Source organism: Schistocerca americana, chromosome X (assembly GCF_021461395.2).
Source record: "Schistocerca americana isolate TAMUIC-IGC-003095 chromosome X, iqSchAmer2.1, whole genome shotgun sequence".
Taxonomy (NCBI): domain Eukaryota; kingdom Metazoa; phylum Arthropoda; class Insecta; order Orthoptera; family Acrididae; genus Schistocerca; species Schistocerca americana.
In genome coordinates, this window is record NC_060130.1 from 639,474,638 (window position 1) to 639,489,149 (window position 14,512).

The following is a 14,512-nucleotide window of genomic DNA, read 5'->3' on the forward strand; positions in this document are numbered from 1 at the left end:
AAAGAGGTAAAAGGTCTGAGAAACTGGAATAACACGTGGTGAACAGAAAACAGCACTGCTCCACCCTCTAAAAAAAAATGACAGAACTGATGTCAGCAATAGGGTACTTGACTGTTTTCTAGAAATTTTCTTAATTGATTAATTATGTAATTTTATGCTCCAAACATGCTTTTTTCCTTCTTGAATTTCAGTATTCTTCTCTAAAAACGGAAATGAAATTCAAATAATTTAAGAGCCCACTAAAACGCTCTATTCGAGTCATGTGATGCCTGTGACATCACTGGCTAGCTCGTTGCTCCTATCATAATGCTAACACACAGTGCTGTCTTGTTTTGGAATTTACGTTTCGGAAAATGGGTTGCAAATGGTGTGTAATACTATACTGTACTGTCTACATAAACTCCTGAGAAGTTATTCTTGAATGTTACAGATGATGAGAATATACGTAAAATGTGGTTGCACTGTACAGGCAAGTTGCCACCACGTCGATGGACTATTTCATTAACTTAATTAAAATTGTGTAGCGTTTTACCCAACTGCAGCTCAGTTGTTTGGTAGTTTAGTTGTTAGAGCAGCAGACTGTCGAATTTTACAAGTTGATGTCCACAGGTAGCTGGTTCGAATGTAACCCGAAAGAACTTGTTAACTTATTTTTAAAACGACTCGCCAGTCCTCTCATATGGAAACGAAATCACGATTACAAAACTTCACCACGCCGATCAGAAACAGAATACTATTGTGTTTTCCTTGCTGCTTACATGTGCTTGCATTTGCAATCGCTGTTCCCACACTTTACAATCAAAACGATATTTTCTAGTCAATGTGACCACACACTTTTTCCTTTATTAGAAACAACGTTTTCATCTTCGGATTGTCCAGCTAAGATCCTTATTGCTTGAAGTTTTGCAGTTTCATTATCTTACATAAAGATGAAGTAAGTCTGCTTCAGACGCCATCATTAGTTTACAATCCCAAACATCACAGCCCTTACGTTTGTGTAACTTGCAAGTTGTACACGCTTTATGTCCCTCCGTGAAACCTCACTGTTCTGCACCTCGTGGTACAGCGGGCGTATGATGGTTTCTTCACTACTATAGTTCAATTCTTTTATCTTGGCGGCTCGCGCATGCCCGCCCAGACGCGGGAGATTGCTACGTTGCCAGTTGCACACGACGCGCGCGCCAATAGAAGCAGCTCCATAGTATAGCATAGTTCGCAAACTTACGTTTAGGGGGGAGCGCGCAGTTCATGAAGTAAAGCCACCACGGGCGCATTAACCCTTTCGCTGCTACAAAGACGTGCTCCCTGCCTTCCGCGCCATGCGCGATTTTGTCTCTGCACTGCTCGCCTGTGCAGACACATCGTGTTCCGACTGCTTTGACACTCTTATCAATCGATTCCACAAAAACTATTTGGCCCAAATATTAGATTTTTACACATCTTCTTGACTGATACCTTCCCCCCATAAATGACTTAATTTTGTTTCGATGTTCAACGCAGTTATTATGCAGCATTAAATATAGTAAACCATTGCACGAAATTTTGAAGAGTTTGCAGAGGTAAAAGTCCATAGAGTATACGTTCCGTATTGTCGATTTTAGTTGCCACAAAGTTGAGAATGAAATGTGGACAAGACACCTAAATTTCATATAAAATTTACTGTATAACAATATCTCATTTAATTTAAGTACGACATAGGTGTCGTATGTAATATTGAGAAATATTCCGTCTTTCGCGACTGTAATAAAAGTTTTATTTACACTGAGCACGTTTGGCTTTATTTTAAAGCACTTCAATCAATCAAAAGGAAGTAGACAAAATACATTAAACAAAACTGTGGACTTACAAAAACATTAGGACTTGAATATACCGTCTATCAGTGAAGTGCTCTGAGCTATGTCAAATATAATTTTTGTGTGTGGCACACACAAACATCATTTATTTGCTAAAACACTGATCTGCCAACACAAACGTTGAATATTGTGTTACCGCAGCACAAAACTACGAAAGGTGACTTGGCAATGGAGGAGATAAAATACTGTCCACTGAAGATGCGTCAAAAGAGAGAAACGCGTCTGGTCTAAATAAGCCCCTTATTACAGTAGCAGAAGAGGAATATATTTCAGTACCATTGGTAAAACTGCGACTCTGGAACAAAACAAGAAAGAAAACATGAGTACCATTGTGTATGTGCCATACCTTTCCTTGATTGAAGTGCTTTAAAATAAAGCCAAACGCGTCCGGTGTAAATAATACTTTTATTACAGTCGCGAAAGACGGAATATTTCTCAATATTACATACGACACCTATGTCGTACTTAAATTAAATGAGATATTGTTATACAGTAAATTTTATATGAAATTTAGGTATCTTGTCCACATTTCATTCTCAACATTGTGGCAACTAAAATCGACCATACGGAAAGTATAGCTATGGACTTTTACCTCTGCAAACTCTTCCAAATTTCGTGCAATGGTTTACTACATTTAATGCTGCATAATAACTGCGTTGAGCATCGAAACAAAATTAAGTCATCTATGGGGGGAAGGTATCAGTCAAGAAGACGTGTAAAAATCAAATTTTTGGGCCAAATAGTTTTTGTGAAATCGAATGATAAGTGTGTCAAAGCAGTGGGAACACTATGTGTCTGCACAGGCGAGCAGTGCAGTGATGACAAAATCGCGCACAGCGCGGAATGCGGCGAGCACGTGTCTGCAGCAGCGAAAGGGTTAATGAAGAGACAAAGCACTAGAAATTTCAAAAAATCGCATTCAAACGAATATAATTCGTGAAGTTAGGCACTTCGATATTGTTTTTAAATAATGAAAATATTAAGCACTGCACAAGGTTTGAATTCATAACCTTTCACATAGCAGCCCAACACCTTAACCATTATGCTAACGCACCTCGTTTGACTACATAGCACCATGAGGATTGTAACACGTCACGCAAAATACTGACAAACACTGTTGGTATGACTATGAATTACTCACGCTTCGTCGAAGTACAATAGGAAATAAACAATTATCGCTGTTCTTTATTGCGAAAAAGCAATTCGTGAGAGTGATACAAACACCTTTCCTTGCTATTGCCTGAATACGGAGTCTTATTGCTTGTTTGGTTTAATTAATTAATAGAATATGAAGCAATTGGTATAAAGAATGCTTTTTCCAAACTTTCTATAAAAGAATGTCTACTATCAAGACATTGCTTTTGCTCTATTACTTTATTTATGACTGCACGTTTCTAAAACTGAAGACACTCGTCCATGCTCTGCACTGCAGTCGAAATGTGGCAACGTCGTTCTCTGTTCATTGGCTGACTGTGTTTTGTGACGTCAGATGCGCAGAACGAACCTAAACTCGGCCGCCAAGATAAATGACGCGCACTTTAGCAATGCTTTCCAAAAAAATGAATTCTTTGTTCGCAAAGTAAATGCGTTTATCCTCTGTTGTCCATTTCTCGGACTAACACTAATGTGAAGTTCTATATATAACACATCTCACAATCGAAACAACTGCTACAATTAGTTCTTGCTGACGCTATTTTCGTACTTCGTGTAAAACTTTAAAAACATATGGCCCTTCCAGGATTCGAAAATGCGACCTCTTGATTTGCTGGCGGAACGCTTGCCAGAAACAGATTTCTGCTGAGTGTATTCTACGGCGGAAATCAACAGTAAGTTGTGTCAAGAATAATTTTATTGTGCTTTGGGTCGTAGCTCACGACTGATAGTCGACAATTTAGTTACAATATACGGAGTCATTTGCAAAAGTTCTGCAGTTCCTTTGTTCTGCGCCAGTTTAATGATATTGCTGGGAACAGGGAAAAAATGTCGGTCGTTGCACATGTCGCCACTCAAAGTGGGTGGAGCATAAACGCATCAGCTTTCAAAAGGCTACCAATATCAGCACTGACAAAATTCCTTTCTATTGCTACTTAAAAGTTGTAATTGCGTTTTCCATCAATAAATAACTAAACTGTTTGCAGAACGTGTACATAAAAACATAATAAATTCGGCTAACGCTCCTATAACGCATGTATAGCTGCGTCTTACTCCTAGCCTGTGACATCACCAGAGCATCAGCCAATAACAGAGCGTTTTCGATCACGTGGCCAGATCTTGATATTTAATGCTTTTTAAGCTTTAATTACATAAAAGTAACAGGAATTTTGTGAGAGCACTGGCCATAAATGTTGCTGAAATGTTGTAATCAATCAGAATAACAACAATCCGAATCATATTTTTAACTTAGAAAAATAGCCTATTATCGTAGAATTCCATCATACCTCAAACTTACGAGGTGCTCTCCAAGGTACTGCAGGCTAGGCTGGTTAAGCAAGACGAATATCAAAGTGGACTCAGAAAAGGGCGTTATACAGGAGCAGATTTGGAGGCTGAAAAAAAGTATCGGAAAATTACATCTCTAATGATCTGAAAGTGATCTTCGCCGACTTTGAGAGATCTACCGGTCTGGTCGAATGGGAAGTGTTGTTTGACATCGTGATGGAATTTGGAGTGGAACTTAAAACAGTGGAAATTATCAAGCAAACTCTAACACACACATTTAGAAACTAAATTCATGGGAGAACTTTACAAAGAGTTTTTAATTAAAAGTGAAGCATGACAGGCTGATTGACTGTCCCTAGCTTTCTTCAAGTGCATGCTAAAGAAGGTAATTCGCAACTGGGAAAATGAATTAACCAAGAAAGGTCTACTGAACAAAGTTCACATTGTAGGATCAAAGAACAGTGTAAGTGTCACTTTCCTAGCCTTCACTGATGGCCTGGCGATTCTGTCATGAAACGCAGAGGTAGTTGTGGAGAAAGTAAACACACTGAAGGAACAGGAAGAAAAAGTTGGTCTCCAAATTTCTTTTGAGAAAAAACAGTACATAACACACATCTGAATAACACCTCATCACCCAGTAATGCAGTACAATAAAATTGAAAAAGTGGATTGTTTCATACCTTAATGAGACAGCGAGAATGAAAACTAGCGAAAAAGAGGCCGATGTCAGTAGTCGAGAGAGAGGGCTGCTGACTTTCATAGAACGCTTTGCATAGAATGCATTTTATAGGACACATATCCTATACAAGAGCTAAACTCAAGCACTACAACACAGTGACCAAGACCAAACGTCTGTATGCAACTGAATGCTTCAGAATGACAGGAAAAGCTGAACTGGAAGAAACTGAGAAGTTCAAGCACAAGATCCTTTGAAGAATAATAGATCATAGGATAATATGTGGAGAGTATAGCCTTCCAGGAACAGAATTGTCATACAAGAATAATGAATGGCTGATGGAAATGAGAAAACGACACTGAAAATCTATGGTGAGCTCTTCAGGATGGATTTACCCCAAATAACGAAGCAGATTTTTGATGTGTTAGACCTAAAGCCTCTGATAAATTGTTGGAGGGAGTAGCGAAGGACCTCAGGAGCACTGATGCAAGCCAGGAGCACATATTTAACTGATCAGGGTACAAATCACTGATCAACAACTTTAACAGCTTCTATGGTGAGCAAAAGCATAACAGAAACTGGACAGAGGAGAGAAATGAAATGAAATGATGGTATAGCATTTTTGGATGGGAGATCCCATCTGCAGTTCTTCAGCCACCTACTAAAAGTCTTTTATTTTTACTCCATTTCTACGACTTGTATATCGACGGTGATGAAATTATGATGAGGACAACACAACACCCAGTCCCCAGGTGGATCAAATCTCCAACCTAGTCAGGAATCGAGCTGAGACCCCCCCCCCCCCCCCACACGACCACACGAAAGTGCTGACGACTTGGCTAAAGAGACAGACAGATGAGTGAAGACATAACACAACGATTTTGGACTGCAAGAAAGCCTTCCACAAATGCCATATAGTTATTTGATGTAGTCTCTAATGGCCATAAGTGAGAAGAAAGTGGTACCATAAAAAAGGTAAATTCAAATATTCGCATTTTAAGTGACATTCCAAAAACTGTTCCATTTTCACTTTCAGATATTTATATGCAAACCTTCCAAAATTTCAAACATGAAAAATACATACATCAAAAAAGTTTTGCATCATCCCGGTTCCCAGAACGCCTGAAGACAGGTATTAACTGTGGTTGTTGTATCACAGACACTGTCCCTTTGACTGTTCAGAGATGTCACTAAACCCACCCAGAGATGTAAACAACCATGCATGAGCAGCGCCTATTAGACGGAGGGGGTCCGACAGCCGATCAGTTCCAGTCATTCCACCAGGAAGGAGGTACATGGCTCGTGTTGTCTGTAGTTCAACCATGCCTAGACGGTCAATACCGCAGTTCGATCGCTTCCCCATTGTTACTTTGTGCCAGGAAGGGCTCTCAACAAGGGAAATGTCCTAGCGTCTCGGAGTGTGTTGTCCGTACATGGAGGAGATACAGAGAGGCAGGAACTGTCGATGACATGCCTCTCTCAGGCCGCCCAAGGGCTACTACTGCAGTGGATGATCGCTATCTATGGATTATGGATCGGAGGAACCCTGACAATAACGCCACCATGTTGAATAATGCTTTTCGTGCGGCCACAGGACGTCTTGTTACGACTCAAACTGTGGCCAATAGGCTGCATGATGCGCAACTTCACTCCCGACGTCCATGGCGAGGTCCATCATTGGATCCACAACACCATGCAGCGCAGTACAGATGTGCCCAACAACATACCGAATGGACCTCTCAGTATTGGCATCACGTTCTCTTCACTGATGAGTGTCGCATATATCTTCAACCAGACACTCGTCGGAGACGTATTTGGAGGCAACCTGGTCAGGCTGAACACCTTAGACACACCGTCCAGCGAGTGCGGCAAGGTGGAGGTTCCTTAATGTTTCGAGGTGGCATTATGTGGGGCCGACGTACGCCGCTATTGGTCATGGAAGGCACCGTAACTACTGTAGGATACGTGAATGCCATTCTCCGTCTGATAGTGCAACCATATCGACAGCATATTGGCGACGCATTCGAATTCATGGACGACAGTTCGCGCCCCCATCGTGAATCAGTGCAAGAGGACGGGCTACTGGGTATTAGAGGTACCGGTGCGTATAGAAATCTGGACCACCACTTCTGAAGGTCTCGCTGTATGGTGGTACAACATGCAGTGTGTGGTTTTCATGAGCAATAAAAAAGGCGGAAATGATTTTTATGTTGATCTCTATTCCAATTTTATGTACAGGTTCCGGAACTTCCGGATCCGAGGTGATGCAAAACTTTTTTGATGTGCGTATTAATGTTTTTCAGCTATAAACAAATGCATTTAAGATTCATAAGAATACAGTGCAGCGCAAAATTATAAAAGGCAACTAAACGGTTTCGTATAACCTCAGATGCTTAATTAAAAAAGGCATTGGTAGTTTAAAGGTACAGGAAACACTACAAACTAAGGAGTTGAACCAAAAATGCACCTATACAAAACAAGACATATTTGTTAAAATATTTCAAAACAAATTACGAGTTCCTCTCATACAAATATGAGTTTGTTAAGATGGCTAAGGCCTTTATTTAGTGTGCGTTTTCTATAGCTGAAAAAAATGTACGAAACAATAAAAAGTACAACTTTATCTGCTTTAAGAGAAATTGCTCACTACATGTGTTTGGCTCAAAACTGCTTAACAAAGAATTGAAATGCACAAGGAGACTATTTTTCTTGCAGTGGGGACTCACTTAAACGGCGTGACACGCAGCCAGGTGACTTATTATGCCTTCTTATGATGCCGCATCTGCTGTAAATGAGATTTGCGAGAGCTGCTTCATACCCACCTGCCGTCTGTTGTGCTCAGCTGGTAGGATAGGGATGTCACCGTTCAGCGGTCGCTGAAGAAACCTCCTCAAAACCTGCGGTGCATTTCAAGTTACCCACTCCAACGACTACTTTCAGACGCTATGCAAAGTGTTGATTGCTATTCTTTCTGTTTGTCTGTTGTGCTGTTTCGCAAGCCCAAGTTGACTACCTCACTGTAATCACTCCATTATCTGACTTGTGATATGCATTGTGCACATTGTCAGTTCATTTTCATATAATGAATGGTATTACAAATGCTTCACTGAACTGATGTTGATGTTGTGGTCTTCAGTCCAAAGACTGGTTTGATGCAGTTCTCCATGCTACTCTATCCTGTGCAAGCATCTTTATTGCCGAACAACTACTACAATCTATGTCCTTCTCAGCCTGCTTACTGTATTGGTTCAAATGGCTCTGAGCACTATGGGACTTAACATCTATGGTCATCAGTCCCCTAGAACTTAGAACTACTTAAACCTAACTAACCTAAGGACATCACACAACACCCAGTCATCACGAGGCAGAGAAAATTCCTGACCCCGCCGGGATTACTGTATTAATCTCTTAATCTCCTTCTACGATTTTTACGCGCTACACGCCCTCCAATACTAAACTGGTGATCCCTTGACATCTTAGAAAGTGTCCTAACGACTGATACCTTCTTCTAGTCAGGTCGTGCCACAAATTTCTTTTCCCCCCAATTTTACTCAGTACCTCTTCATTAGTTACATGACCTACCCATCTAATCTTCAGTATTCGTCTGTAGCATAACATTTCAACAGCCTTTATTCTCTTCTTGTCTAAACGGTTCATCATCCATGTTGTACTTGCACTCCATACAAGTACTTACAGAAAAGACTTCCTAACACTAAAATCTATATTAGATGTTAGCAAATTTCTCTTCTTCAGAAACACTTTTCTTGCCATTGCCAGTCTACATTTTATATCCTCTCCTCTTAAGCCAATATTAGTTATTTTGCTGTTCAGGTACCAAAACTCACCTACTACTTTATGTGTCTCGTTTCCTAATCTAATACAATCAGGATCGCCTCATTTAATTCGACTATATTCCATTATCGTTGTAGTGTTTTTGTTGGTATTCATTTTGTATCCTCCGTTGAAGACACTGTTCACTCTGTTCCATTGCTCTTCCAAGTCCTTTGCTGTCTCTGACAGAACTCCAATGTCATCTGCAATCCTCAAAGTTTTTATTTGTTCTCCCTGAACTTTAATTCCTACTCCAAATTTTTCTTTGGTTTCTTGTACTACTTGCTCAATGTACTGAAAGAGAGGATTACAGACTAAAGGCCAGAATACTAAATGTCTTTTTCCAAAACTGTTTCACAGAGGAAGACTGCATTCTAGTTCTCTCTCTAGATTGTCGTACACATGACAAAATGGTAGATATCGAAATAGATGACAGAGGGATAGAAAAAAAAATTAAAATCGCTCAAAAGTGGAAAGGCCGCTGGACCTGATGGGATACCAGTTCGATTTTACACAGAGTACGCGAATGAACTTGCCCCCCTTCTTGCAGCAGCGTACCGTAGGTCTCTAGAAGCGCGTAGCGTTCCAAATTATTGGAAAAGGGCGCAGGTCATCCCGTTTTCAAGAAGGGACGTCGAACAGAAGTGCTGAACTATAGACCCATATCTCTAACGTCGGTCAGTTGTAGAATTATGTTCGAGTATAATGACTATTCTGGAGACTAGAAATATACTCTGTAGGGTCAGCATGGTTTTCGAAAAAGACGATCGTGTGAAACCAGGTCGCGCTATTCGTCCACGAGACTCAGAGGGACATAGACACGGATTCCCAGGAAGATGCCGTGTTTCTTGACTTCCTGCAAGGCGTTTGATACAGTTCCCCACAGTCGTTTAATGAACAAAGTAAGAGCATATGGGTTATCGGGCCAATTGTGTGATTGGATTGAAGCGTTCCTAGATAACAGAACGCAGCATGTCATTCTCAATGGAGAGAAGTCTTCCGAAGTAAGAGTGATTTAAGGTATGCCGCAAGGGAGTGTCGTAGGACCGTTGCTATTCACAATATATATAAATGACCTTGTGGATAACATCGGAAGTTCACTGAGGCTTTTTGCGGATGATGCTGTAGTATGTCGAGAGGTTGTAACAATGGAAAATTGTACTGAAATGCAGGAGGATCTTCAACGAGTTGACGCATGGTGCAGGGAATGGCAATTGAATCTCAATGTAGACAAGTGTAATGTGCTGTGAATACATAGAAAGAAAGATCCTTTATCATTTAGCTACAATACAGCAGGTCGGCAACTGGAATCAGTTAATTCCATAAATTATCTGGGAGTAGGCATTAGGAGTGATCTAAAATGGAATGACCATATAAAATTAATCGTCGGCAAAACAGATGCCAGACTGAGATTCATTGGAATAATCCTAAGGAAATGCAGTCCGAAAACAAAGGAAGTAGGTTACAGTACACTTGTTCGCCCACTGCTTGAACACTGCTCACCTATATGGGATCTGTACCAGATAGGGTTGATAGAAGAGATAGAGAAGATTCAACAGAGAGCAGCGCGCTTCGTTACAGGAGCATTTAGTAATCGCGAAAGCGTTACGGAGATGATAGATAAACTCCAGTGGAAAACTGCAAGAGAGACGCTCAGTAGCTCGGTACAGGCTTTTGTTAAAGTTTTGAGAACATACCTTCACCGAGGAGTCAAGCAGTATATTGCTCCCTCTTACGTATATCTCGTGAAGAGACCATGAGGATAAAATCAGAGAGATTAGAGCGCACACAGAGGCATACCGACAATCTTCCTTTCCACGAACAATACGAGACTGGAATAGAAGGGAGAACCGATAGAGGTACTCAAGGTACCCTCCGCCGCACACCGTCAGGTGGCTTGTGAAGTATGAATGTAGATGTAGATTAGGGATAGGCTGCAGCCCTGTATCACTCCGTTGCGAACCAATGCTTCCCTTTCATGCCCACTCTTACAATTAGTGTCTGGTTTCTGTACAAGTTGTAAATAGCCTTTTGGTCCCTGTATTTTACTAGTGTTCTTTCAGAATGTCAAACAGTGTATTCCAGTTAACGCTGTCAAAAGCTTTCTCTAAGTTTACAAATGCTATAAACATAAGTTGCCTTCTCTTAACCTATCTCCCACAAGAATTCGTATGGTTAGTATTGCCTTGCATGTTTCTACATTTTTGCAGAATCCAAACTGATCTTCCCCAAGGTCGGCTTCTGCAAGTTTTTCCATTCATCTGCAAAAAATCTGTATTAGTATTTTCCAGCCGTGGCTTATTAAAATGAGAGTTTGGCAATATTCACATCTGTCAGTGTCTACTTTCTTTTAAATTGTAATTATTGTGTTCTTATTGGTGTCTGAGTGTATTTTATCTTTCTCATACATCTTGCCACCAAATGGAAGAGTTTATTCATGACTGGCTCTCCCAAGGTTGTCAGTAGTTCTGACGGAATGTCATTAACACCAGGGACCTTTTTCGACTTAGGTCTGTCAAATTCTTCTCACAGTGTCATATTTCCCATCTTATGTTCATCTATGTCCTCTTCCATTTCTTTAATATTGCCTTTGTAGAGACCCTCTGTATAAACCGAGCGAGGTGGCGCAGTGGCTAGCACACTGGACTCGCATTCGGGAGGACGACGGTTCAATCCCGCGTCCAGCCATCATGATTTAGGTTTTCCGTGATTTCCATAAATCGCTCCAGGCAAATGCCGGGATGGTTCCTGTGAAAGGGCACGGCCGAATTCCTTCCCCGTCCTTCCTTAATCCTATGAGACCGATGACATCGCTGTCTGGTCTCCTTCCCCAAACAACCAACCAACCTTCTGTATAATCCTTCCACCTATCAGCTTTCCCTTCTTTGCTTAGGACTAATTTACCACCTGAACTCTTGATATTCATACTACTGCTGATCTTTTCCCCAAAGGCCTTTTTAATTTTCCTATAGGTAGTATCTATTTTTCCTTTGACGAAAAATGCTTCTAAATACTATATTTATCCTCCAGCCATTCCTGCTTAGCCATTTTTACACTTCCTGTCAATTTAATTTTTAGTCGTTTGTACTCCCTTTCACCTGCTTCATTTGCTGCATTTTTATATTTTCTCGTTTCATCAGTTAAACTGAATACCTCCTGTGTTATCCAAGGATTTCTAGCACGCCTTGTCTTTTTACCCGCTTTATCCTCTGCTGCCTTCACTATTTCATCTCTCAAAACTACCCATTTATCTTCTACTGTACTCCTTTCTCCTGTTCTTGCCAATCGTTGGCGAACGTTTCCTCTGAAACTCTCAACGACCTCTGGTTCCTTCAACTTGTCCATGTCCTATTTCCTTAATTCCCTACCTTTCTGCATTTTCTTCAGTTTTAATCTACTGTTCATAACCAACTCATTGCAGTCAGGGTCCACATCTACAACTGGAAATGTCTTACAATTTAAAATCTGGTTCAGAAATCACTGTCCCGCCATTATATAATTAATCTGAAATCTACTGGTGTCTCCAGGTCTCTTCCACATATGCAGCCTTCTTTCATGATCACTGAAGCAGTTGTTAGATATGATTAAACCATGCTCTGTGCAAAATTCTATCTGGCGGCTTTCTTTTTGATTCCTTTTCCCCACTCCATATTCACCTACTACTTTTCCTTCTCTTCTTTTTCCTACTAGAGAATTCCAGTCCCTCATTACAATTAAATTTTCGTCTCCCTTAAGCATCTGAATAAATTTTCCTCTCCATTAACTATCATAATAATTTATTTTATCTCATCATACATTCCTCGATCTCTTCATCATTTGCGTAGGTAGTTGGCACATAAACATGTACTACTGTGGTAGGTATTGGCTTTATGTCTATCTTGTCTATGATAATGTATTCATTATGCTTTTCATAGTAGTTTACCTGCATTCCTATTTTGTTATTCATAATTAAACCTACTCCTGCATTACTCCTATTTGATTTTGTATCTATAACATTGTATTTACTGACTAGAAGTCCTGTTCCTCCTGCCACTGAACGTCACTAATTCCCATTATATCTAACTGTAACCTATCCACTTCCCTTTTTAAATATCCTAACCTACCTGCAAGATTAAGGGATCTAACATTCCATGTTCCGACCTGTAGAACACCAGTTTTGTCTCTCCTGATGATGATATCTTGCCTAGTAGACCCCCTACCTACCTCTGACCCTCGAGATTTGTCACAGTTTATTCTCATTTTATAAGGCTTCCAATCACCAATGTTTCTAATTTCGGATTTGTTATTAATTTTAGGTATGTTAGGTATAATACATGTAGATGTGGGTGGTCTACCATATCAAATGTTCCTTTATAATGTCGAAGAATTTTAAACTTTCTTAGATGAACTTTTATGGCTTTTCTTGCCGTTATCTTCCTTTCTCTCTTCAACATAAAAATCATTTTCATTATTCTTTTCTAATTTCCAATTAAGTATTCCTCAATTAAAAGTTCTATACTGTTTGTGGGAACTTCCACTATTACTTATGTCATTCTCGTTTTCCTTTCGATAATATCTCCAGTCATATTTACTGAATATGGACTAGTTCCTAGTCCTGTCATTGGTGGTTCTGCACACTTGACCTTGCTACCACCTTGCCTTGCCTTGCCTTTATGCTTTCCTGCCTCTTCATTTGGGTTGTGGTTGCATTTCACATTCATGTTACTATCTTCTAGTGTAGATTCCGTAATGCTTAAATTCCCTATTTTCTAATCCTCCCAGTGTAACATATTCTCTTGCTTGGTGCCAGTATCAGGATTAATGGCTCCATTTTACTATTCTACACTCACAAAAACCGGTGTCAAAGTATTACACAACTCATAAAACTCTTGGAGCTTTCATACACCAAATTTGATCAAATGCTGTTGTAGGATTAGTATCATCTACTGCAGCCATTCTAATTACTCGCCTGCAGCACTTGCAGTACTTACGTTTATTACTTTCTGCAGCCAGTAGCTGCTTGCGCAATGCCGTTACACATGCTCATCCAGGTCATGGTCGTCACATGGTCATTCCTCTTCTTCTCCCTTCTACCTTCTTTCTTCATTATACCCTTATTACATCCACATATTTCAGTTCAGTTTCTTTATGAATTGAAATCCACGTCTAATATTTATCTTCCTCTTCCCATAAAATTTTTGTGTGTTTGTGACCACATTGTCAATGACTGTGTGGTTACAAACCCAGAAAAATTTTATTGGCTGTGACAGTGGCCATGGAAGCCTACATTTACATATCTTCATCTTGTTCAAAGTGGTCACATCTTCAAATTGAAACACTTCGATTCCTTCACAAGGAGCCAACAGTGCTTTCTTCCACTTCTTCACAGGATCATCTCTGAAGATCAAAACACCTCTTTCCTGTCACAGTCATTTGTCAGTTGTCCACATTTCTCATAGAAGTTATGGACTTCATTTGCTTGACTGTTGTGCTGGTGTAATGATTCAGCATTGGACTAATTATAAACAACAGTATTGGACAAACTTACTCCTGAGGTACAAGTATCACAGTAACAATTTTCATAATTCTATGTTAATCTGACATGTGTTCCCTACCTGATATTTCTTCTCTTCTGTATAACTAACTCAAATAAACATACTATGATGAAAAAATATAATTAAATTAAACATTTTATAACAAATGGTACTGTGTTTATCATGTATTAAGTTTTAGA